The sequence below is a fragment of the Humulus lupulus genome, chromosome 2, assembly GCF_963169125.1.
Source record: "Humulus lupulus chromosome 2, drHumLupu1.1, whole genome shotgun sequence".
Lineage (NCBI taxonomy): Eukaryota > Viridiplantae > Streptophyta > Magnoliopsida > Rosales > Cannabaceae > Humulus > Humulus lupulus.
In genome coordinates this window covers 86296577-86307094 of record NC_084794.1, presented here as the reverse complement: position 1 = coordinate 86307094, position 10518 = coordinate 86296577, and the positions used below count along the sequence as shown (strand labels likewise).

At 29.6% G+C, this 10518-nt stretch overlaps 2 non-coding genes across 2 annotated transcripts; both read left to right on the top strand.

The window, feature by feature from the left end:
* Positions 1-4986: 4986 nt before the first annotated feature.
* On the top strand, positions 4987-5064 carry LOC133820332 (small nucleolar RNA Z199). The gene has a single exon (XR_009886748.1). It is a non-coding gene; the product is annotated as a small nucleolar RNA Z199 (small nucleolar RNA).
* A 283-nt stretch (positions 5065-5347) lies between these two features.
* On the top strand, positions 5348-5422 carry LOC133820415 (small nucleolar RNA SNORD18). The gene has a single exon (XR_009886825.1). It is a non-coding gene; the product is annotated as a small nucleolar RNA SNORD18 (small nucleolar RNA).
* Positions 5423-10518: the final 5096 nt, after the last annotated feature.

Below are 10518 nucleotides of genomic sequence, written 5' to 3'. Positions count from 1 at the left end.
GTGACATGCCTTACTCAACACAAGAGTCTTTTGGGAATGATTATGATCATCACATTTAGTTGCAAAACCTATGTCAAATATGTAATGACTATTATATACTCATCACTCATAATGTATTAGGTCTGAATAGAGTAATTGTGGAGTTTATTTGTGCTACCTATTATTTTTGTTATTTATCTAATTCCTTTTAAGCTTATTAATATATATATAACCAACAACATAATACAAAGTTCCCTTTATCAATTTATTTTTTTAAATAAGAACTATTTACATATAAATTAAAATTATATTGTCTCAGTTACTATTGATCCTTTAATACCAATGATATCACATTTACGAGATCTGGAAACATACAATTTCAAGAAGTGGCATATAACGAGGGGTTCTTCCCTCCTTGTGGTCTTCAGCCACCAACCAACATGCATAAAAGATGTTACTACAGTCGTGTTTATTTCGACATTGCCTTGGCCACTTCTGCAACAATTATGAAATCAAGACCTCACGAGGCGATGCTGACATATGAATATGGAACAAGCAAAATTGTTTCCTACAAACAAAACAAATATATCATCGTCATAAAATTTAAAGTTAAGAAATAATTCAATGTATCTAATGGTCATTTTTTGGTAACAGGTGCAAAAACTATTCTACCCATCTGACCAATTCAAATCATGTTCTTGGACCAAGTGTTGGGAGGTTAAGGCGGTAGAAAGTGACAACAAGCCTAACACTTATTTAGTGGCAGCTTCAAGAGATTTTTTAGAGACGGCATCATTCTATTCATGGGAAGTAGATACTACCAAGTTCAAGACGGGAATAATTCACCAAAGGTACAATCGACTACAACCACGTCCAACATCCACTAACAACTACCATTCCCCAATGCAAAACAGAATGTTAAACGGGGTTGGCGGTGGCTCAACTATAAGGCTATACGACACCATGAATGGAGAGATGAGTTTGTAATGGCATCTAGCACAACCTTTGCAGAATAGTCTCTTCTCAAATTCTATACATTGGCGCAACAATCATCTAGTCGTCACCGCATGAAGGAGGAATGTAATAGTCTGACATTTGAATGCTTCCACCCCGAAGCGTGTACTCACAATAGGAGTTGAAGTTGGGGATATCATGTCCAATCATGTCAGACACCAAGAGGGTGATATCAAATTGCATGATTATTATAGGTATGTTAATATATTATGATTAAATTACATTCATATTACCTAATATACCATGTGCATATTTAAAATTAATCAAACCCTCACTTTATGAAAAATTATGACTAATTATAGGCTGCCAAATGCAAGTGGGATTGATGGGGTTTACTGCACAAACCATGTCTTATATGTTTTTGATCTTCAATCATGCACCACTCATAATATACGTCTTGCGCATTAAATTGCTGTCGTGAAATGTGTTCACTACAATGAGGACACATTTGTCAAAGGATTCAAATGAAGGAGGATCATGTAGTATTTGTGCCAATCAGAATACTAACTCCAATGAAATATTACAAATCTCTAGTCCAAAGAAACATTATCTACAACACAGGGTCTCAAGTGTTTGTTACATCAATGGTAAAGTCTTTGCTATTAATGAGGTAGGATTCTATGTTCTCTATGAGAATATGAGATACACTCAACATGCGACGAAAACTGGATAGTCACAAGCAAAAAAAGTAAGCAAATTTTTTAAGGTGAACTCATCTTTTCACCTAATATGTCATCAAGTGACATTGACGTGGCTGTAATGTCAACAAACGGCCAACCATTCTAGTACCGCACGTAACTTTACTTGATACGTCAGTTGAGATCTGCAACTACTATATCAACTCTCAATATCCCTATTAAATATAAAACTATTGTGCACTACTTGATTATTGTTTTCCTTTAATTACTAGATAATTTTTTTTGTGTTTATTGAACAAGACCGCAAGTTGTAGGTGTTACTCAAACTTGATTATATATTGACTATGCGAAATTGGTTATTCTTAACATACTCGTTTCTATTTTCAATGAACACATAATACGTACATTGAACTAAATTCGAACTCAAAAAATTAAGAACACAACCCCATGAAAAAAAATCTAGTTCAAAAAAAGAAGAAAATAGTGTGAATCATAGTGGATTAATTGTGCAAAATAATCAAAATATTTGTGCTTCACAATGTCTTTAGTTTGCATTGTTCTTTCTCGTTGATTGAATAAGTACAATTTGCATGGCACCAAGTTCATGGAAATTACCGAATTAACCATAAATTATACAATTAAAATTAAACTACCACCCACAATTACACAAATACCCTCATCAACATGTAAATTTCTTATTCTAAAATATAGAAACCGGTAACAAAAACTGGCTACAATAAATTGATGCTTCAATTTTTTTTATTGTGTGAGAGGCAACACCCTACACACATTCTTCAGACAACTACACATTCTTGTACCACCAAAGTCCGACCACCTCATTTTTTTAATTAAAATACATGAGCGTTACTCATTCCACCAAAGTATGATTAGTTTGGAATCCAAGTCCTATATATTTAGGTAATACATAATTTATCTATTGCTAAATATTTATTTATTATTATTATTACAAAGTAGCATGGTGGTGCTATTTTATTCAACCATGTCATTGTTTCAACTTTAGGCTCTAGTCATATATTAAAAATTTTGAGAAGCAATGAGGAATGCTTGATTAGTTGTTGCTTTAAGGATAGTACCATTTCCTAAGGATAGTACCATTTCCTTGTGAAATTGGTCACGTTGCTTTAAGAGTTTAGATAAAAGAGGAAATAAATTAATAAGATGCAAATTTTATTAGCTTTTTTTTATTATTTTTAATTACAATCAATACCCTTAGGAGAATTGGAGGGAACTTGCCACATCATAACAAAACAGAGTTTTGTGCCTTTTAACGTTCCATAGTTATGGTTACTGGTGCACTGAAACAAAGAGTTTGGGAACTATTTTGCTAAAAAAAAAAGAACGGGACCAAAATGCCAAGTCACATAAAATATGGGAACTGACCGTACAAATAAGCCTAATATATTAACATTTATGTATACTTTTAACAACCTAATTGAATTATACATCTTTTTATCAAAATCAAATGCAGTCCAATGCTACTTACAATATCTTAAACAACTCAAATGCAACTTTTAACAACTATTTTAGGTAAAGATGCAACTTACAACATGCTAAACAATTTATTATGCAACTTAAGCAATTTAATATGTAACTTACAACTGCTGGTAACTAGTTTATCATGTGCGCAACAGAAAACACAGAGTGTTGGGCCTTGAGATTTAAAAAAATATATATTTACATAAACTTTAAATAATCGGATCCATTAATATGCAATACATTAATCATAGAGAAATAAAAAGATACGAATTTACTAGTTGAAGAACTATCAAGAATCATTGCTATCTTTTTGTGTCTCTAACGAACATCCAATCCAAAGCAGTTCTTCAAAATACTCAGACCAAGCTCTTCCAAGATGTATCTCTACACCTCAAGACGTGTGTGGGCATGTAGAGTAATAGTAGGGAAAAATTTATGATTCACAAGATATTCTAAACATGTGAGATGTTGGAATATTAGGTTTGAGATAGTTTTTAATGATAGAAAAAATAATACGATCTATTTTCTTTAAGTCCAAAGTCTTTTTTAAACTATTTTTATCTGATAAATTTATAAAAATTTATAAAAGAATTAATTAAAATTTTGAAATTCAAAATTCAAATTATAAATTAATTATTAAATAATTAAATAAATAAAAGAAATATTTAAGAGTCATTCTTAGACCTCTAGTTGACGTGTAACACATTCATTATATCAGGAATGTGTTCCAACCATTATCTTTTAATTATTATTTAATAATTATTTATTCAAAATATATAATCATGATAATGTATTTATCAAAATAATTAAATATTAAATATCATTTTAAAGTTAAATCCAATTTGAATTATTAAAAATATCATTTTCACATTATTTCAATAAATAAAACTAATTAATTATTTCAATTATTTAAATATTATTTTCGAATACCAAAATAATTTTTAAAACATATAAAAAAATTTTAATTTTAAAAATTAATTAATTTATGTCAATTACATATTTTACCAAATTTTTGGGGTACATGAAATCCGGAAATCATAGTTTAAAATCCCAACCAATCCAGACCAATTTGTCTGAGACAGGACCAAATGAATCCGACACCGGCGGTTTGGTTATTGAGACCATTTTTCTTCTTTGTGATCCGGTCACGGTTCTAGCGATACTCCCCTTGGTTCTTAAACCAGACCGAACCATTTATATGCACTACAACAAAAATGTTATTTACCGGCGGAACAATTGCCGGCGGAAATAGTCCGCCGGTAATAATACGTTCTTTACCGGCGGAAAACGAAGTCCGCCGGTATTAAGCTTTTTTTTATTTTTTTTAAAATTTGATAATTAATACCGGCGGGAAATTTATTATTACCGGCGGACAACCCGCCGGTAATAAGTAAAATTCATTACCGCGGCAATGTTGCCGCCCATTTATTATTTTCAGTATTACCGGCGGAGTATTACCGGCAGGCTCCGCCGGTAATAATATTTCGATTATTACCGGCGGATTACTGCCGGCGGGTTCCGCCGGTAATAATAAATAAAATATTACCGTTATTGTGCTATTGCCGGCGGAGTTATTATTGCCGGCGGACCTCCGCCGGCAATAATAATCTATATATGCGGACCATCCATCTTCTTCGCGTCCGTTCGGCCAAGTCTCCCAAAACACAACTCAGGCGATTTTTCTTCTCCCGTTCGTCCTTCCGTTCGTCCGGAACAATAGCTAGAGCTATAAATTGGTGCTTCATGGACATTTAGAAGCACGCCCTCAACTATCATCCTCCAGATCTCAGTGATTCCCAACTCGGTTCGTCCCCGTCGATTACTTGCTCTTTTTTTCTTTCTTTCGTTTGAGATTAGCAATCAACTTATGAGAATATAACTGCAACAATATGATGGATTTATTCCATGATTCTTAGTACTTAAGTCTCTGATGATTCTTATATTTTGTTCTTATAATTTTAGAAAATATATACTGTTTTTTAGATATGACGAATAACTATTGGTCCGTGTTTCTGATTTTACCGTGACCGACAACTCTTAACCATCTCTGATCGTTTACTTTATTGATTGTTTTGATCAATTTTGTTTTGAATCTATTGATATCAAATATTTCTATGTGGTTACTTTCCTTGGGTTGAACAAACTTTTATTTTTTCTTCGATTTATTTGGTGTTTGTTTTTAGCTTAAAGTATTTTTCCTTTTTATAAAATTGTGGTGTTAGATATGATGAGTAACCATTGGTCCGTGTTTCTGATTTTACCGTGACCGACAACCCTTAACCACTTCTGATCTTTCACTTAAATTTATATCAATTTTGTTTTGAATTAAAAAATACTGTTTTATCTATATATATATATATATATATGTATATATTTCAGGGCTTCATTGGGAGTATTGCATCTTGCATCTTGCTATTGTTGTACTGCAGGTAATTAATTTTCTATTTCATACATTTTTATTTTGTTCATTTAGTTTTAAAGAATATTAAAATATTGTTAGATATTATTAATGAATAATTTTTTATTATTGTTAAATTGTTATTATATTGTTAGATTGTTGTAATGTATTTTTGTTATAGTTTAATTAAAATTATTTTAATATTGTGAAGTTTAGATTTTAATAAATTTGTTATTAATTATTAAAAAAATAGTTTAATGGTAGAGAAATAAAATATTAATAAATAATAAAATAAATATTAAATTAAAGAAAAAAGTTATTTTAATAACTTAGATAGTAATTGATATGAGAATAATAAAAATTAAATAATTAAAAATTTATTTATTAAAAAGTAAGTATTAAATAATACATATAAATAATTATTAAGTAATTATAAAAAAGAGTAATTATAGGATTAATTAAATAAAAATAATTTCAATTAATTACATATTAATTATTAAGTTTTTAGAATAGATATGTTAAATAACTAAATAAATAATTTATTAATTAATTAAGTAATTAATTTATTTATTTATTATTAATTAATAATTAATTAAATAATTAGGAAAGATTTGAATTAATAATATGATAAATAAATAATTAAATGAATATTAAATAAATAAATAATTAAGTATGAATTAAATAATTAATTTTTTAGTAAAGGAATAATTAGATAATAGATAATAGATAATTAATTAATTAAGTATAAATTAAATAATTAGTAAACATTAGATAATAATAATTTATTTAAATAAAGGAAAAATTAGATAATAATTAACTAATTAATTAAATAATAAGTAAACATTTAAATTAATAATATGATTAATAAATTGATAATTAATTAATTAATTAATTAAATAATTAGTAAACATTAGATAATAATAATTTATTTAAATAAAGGAAAAATTAGATAATAATTAACTAATTAATTAAATAATAAGTAAACATTTAAATTAATAATATGATTAATAAATTAATAAATAATTAAATAATGAAGTATTAATTAAATAATTATTTTTTTAGTATAGGAAAAATTAGATAATAGATAACTAATTAAATAAATAAATAATTAAATAATTAGTAAACATTAGATAATAATAATTTATTTAAATAAAGGAAAAATTAGATAATAATTAACTAATTAATTAAATAATAAGTAAACATTTAAATTAATAATATGATTAATAAATTGATAAATAAATAATTAATTAATTAATTAAATAATTAGTAAACATTAGATAATAATAATTTATTTAAATAAAGGAAAAATTAGATAATAATTAACTAATTAATTAAATAATAAGTAAACATTTAAATTAATAATATGATTAATAAATTAAATAAACAATTAAGTATTAATTAAATAATTAATTTTTTAGTAAAGGAAAAATTAGATGATAGATAATTAATTATTTACTAATTAAATAAATAAATAATTTTAGGATAAAATAGCATAAAATATTATGATAAAACATAAAATAGCATAAAATTATTAAATGTGTTATAATATAATATAAAATTATTAAATGTTTTATAATATAATATAACAATTATATTATAAAAGCATTACAAAGTAGCATAAAACTATTAAATGTTTTATAATATAATATAACAATTATAATTGTTTATATTATAAAACATTTTAAAGTAGTTTAAAACTATTAAATGTTTATAATAGACTATTATAAAAATTTTATAACACTTTAAAATATAAGACAATTCGCATATCGTAAACTTATATATTTTTATAACACTTTAGATGGCGATCGACAAGACTTGGACGACATTGAGAAATCGTGCTTGTCGAGAATATTGGAACGGTCTACAAGCTTTTTTGACGATGGCATCGGAATATAAGGATTCCTCTGGTAGAATTAGGTGTCCGTGTGTTAGATGCATAAATAATAGGCTTGAAACTATACCTATGGTGAAAGCACACGTATTCGATTGGGGTTTTCATCGAGGTTACGAGAAGTGGATATATCACGGTGAAGCGGAAGCAGATGTTGCCAATGTGGTGGACGCCAATGACGATGATGTTGATGAGATGATTCCAATGGTCGAAGACTTCCTTCTACCTACAACCGAAGAAGTAGAAAATAACCCTGCGGCGGGACAATTTTATGACGATCTGTTTGATGAGATTGAGGCTGAGTTATATCCTGGTTGTAATTGGATATATTCTCTTAACTTTTTAGCAAAATTATTGCATTTGAAAGTTAGAGGCAAGATTCCCAATAAAATCTTCGATGAATTACTGAAATTACTAAAGCTTGCATTTCCGAAGGGAAATAAAATTCCATCAACGTACTACGAGGCTAAAAAAAGATTACAGAAATTAGGGTTAGGGTATGAGTCAATTCATGTATGTGAACATGATTGTTGTTTGTTTTACAAAGAGCATTCAACTAAAGAGACTTGTCCAATTTGCGGAAGTAGTAGATGGATTTCTCCTGAAAAAACTGATGGAAAAAAGGTACCACATAAGGTGATGCGTTACTTTCCATTAACTCCTCGATTAAAAAGACTGTACAGTTCAAGACTTACAGCGAAGCAAATGTTATGGCACTATACTAGGAAATCAAAAGACGATGGGATAATGAGACACCCAGTGGATGGGTTAGCTTGGAAGGATTTCGATGCCAAACATCCTGATTTTGCTAGTGAACCTCGAAATGTTCGTTTAGGTTTAGTTGCAGATGGTTTCAATCCGTTTGGCAACATGAGTCAAGCATATAGTATGTGGCCTGTGGTGTTGGCTGACTACAATCTTCCACCTTGGATGTGTATGAAAGATAATAATTTCATATTATCCATTCTTATTCCTGGACCAAAATCACCGGGAAAGGACATGGATATATTCTTGAGACCATTGGTGGATGAGTTAAAGGAGTTGTGGGTTAATGGTGTCGATACAAGAGATAGCATAACCAACACTATGTTTAAGATGCGTGCAGCCTTATTGTGGACAATTAACGATTTTCCTGCTCGTAGCTATTTATCTGGATGGAGTGGTCAGGGATACAAAGCTTGTCCGACGTGTAATGAAGACACAACTTCTGTTCGAGTGATCGGTAAGACATCCTACATTGGTCACAGAAGATTCCTTCCAAGTAACCATCGAATGAGAAGAGACACTCAGTTTGACGGACAAATCGAGAGAAGGCGTCCACCAAGACGTTTTACTTGTGAGGAAATATTAGAACAAGTAAACAAACTTGTACCACAAGTTCCTGGAAAACACGAGATGTTTGGAGGTGTCAAACGTAGGCGTATTGCAGAAGATCAAAATTGGAGGAAGAAAAGCATATTTTATTAACTTGATTATTGGTCTTCGAACACTTTAAAACACAACATTGATGTCATGCATGTGGAGAAGAATGTGTGTGATAGTTTGTTAGGCACAATCTTGGATAATGATAAATCCAAGGACACCACTAATGCAAGACATGATTTGAAAAAGTTTGGAGTAAGGGAATCGTTGTGGATATATGAAGATGACAGCGGAAAGTTAATGAAGCCTCATGCCCCTTATGTTCTCACATCTGATCAAAGAATGCAGTTTTGTAAATTTATTCGAGATGTGAAATTTCCAGATAATTTTTGTTCCAATTTAAAGAAGAAAGTAAATGTTGATTTAACAAATATCAGCGGTTTAAAGTCCCACGACAGTCATGTAATAATGCAACGATTACTATCAGTGGGTGTTCGCAAGTTTCTTTCAAAGAGTATATCGACTACCATTTCTAAGTTATGTAACTTTTTCAGGCAAATTTGTGCAAGAACTATAAAGGTTAGTGATATGGAGGAAGCACAAAAAGATCTTATTCTAATATTATGTAAAATGGAACTCATATTTCCTCCAGCCTTTTTTGATATAATGGTGCATTTGATTTTACATTTGCCTGAAGAAGCAATTCTGGGTGGACCGGTATTTATGCGTTGGATGTATCCTTTTGAAAGATACATGAAAAAATTAAAGAATTACGTTGGAAATAAAGCCCGTCCTGAAGGGTCGATAGCCGAGGGTTATGTTGCAGATGAGGCTTTGACATTTTGTTCGATGTATTTCAAAGGTGTTGAAACAAGATTTAATCGTCTTGATCACAATGAAGATGAGGTGACACCAAGAAATCTTTTTGTATTTCAATCGCAATGTCGACCTATAACAAAAGAAACTCTAAAGCCTCTTGATCGTGCGACTCGTGAACAAGCAGAGTGGTACATATACAACAATTCACTTGAAATTCAGAAATATTTGGAGTAAGTTTCTTCCCAAAATTTGCTTTTATTTCATTGAAAATGTTTTCAACTGATTCAAAAATTTTGTTCTTATTTATATTGAACACTTAGAAGAAATCAAACAGAAATATCGGGATGGAGATCATAACATTTTACATAAGAAATATTTTCAGCGATGGTTTCACAAGAAGGTGAAAAAAAAAACCTACCCTATATTCTTTCATCCTTTTAAGTGTTGTTTTCAATTCTCTAATAATTTTATTTATTCTTTTAGATATACGACTTACAAAAGCTTGGATCGTTAGATAATGGTGACGAGTTGCTAGCTTTAGCATCTGGATCAGATCATTTAGGAGCTTATTACGAAGGTTGTATAGTGAAGCTAATTCAGACATTGATGTGGTACATGATATTAGCTCATCAAATTTTGTGTTGACTGTGGATCTCGGCGAGTTGGTTATGCTACCTACTCAAAATTCGATTGACATTGGTATAGTACAAAATTTAAATGTTAGTCAAGAGGATCACGAGTTAGGCGATGAAGAAGCAGATGAAGAATTAGATGAAGAAGATGATTTATTAATTGATTTTTGTGAAGATGATGTTAATGCTAATTTAGTTAATGATGGAAGTGATAGTGATTATTAGTTTTATGTAATGATTACCTTTGTAACAAACACAAAATTTGAATTTGATTTGTATTTTCCAATT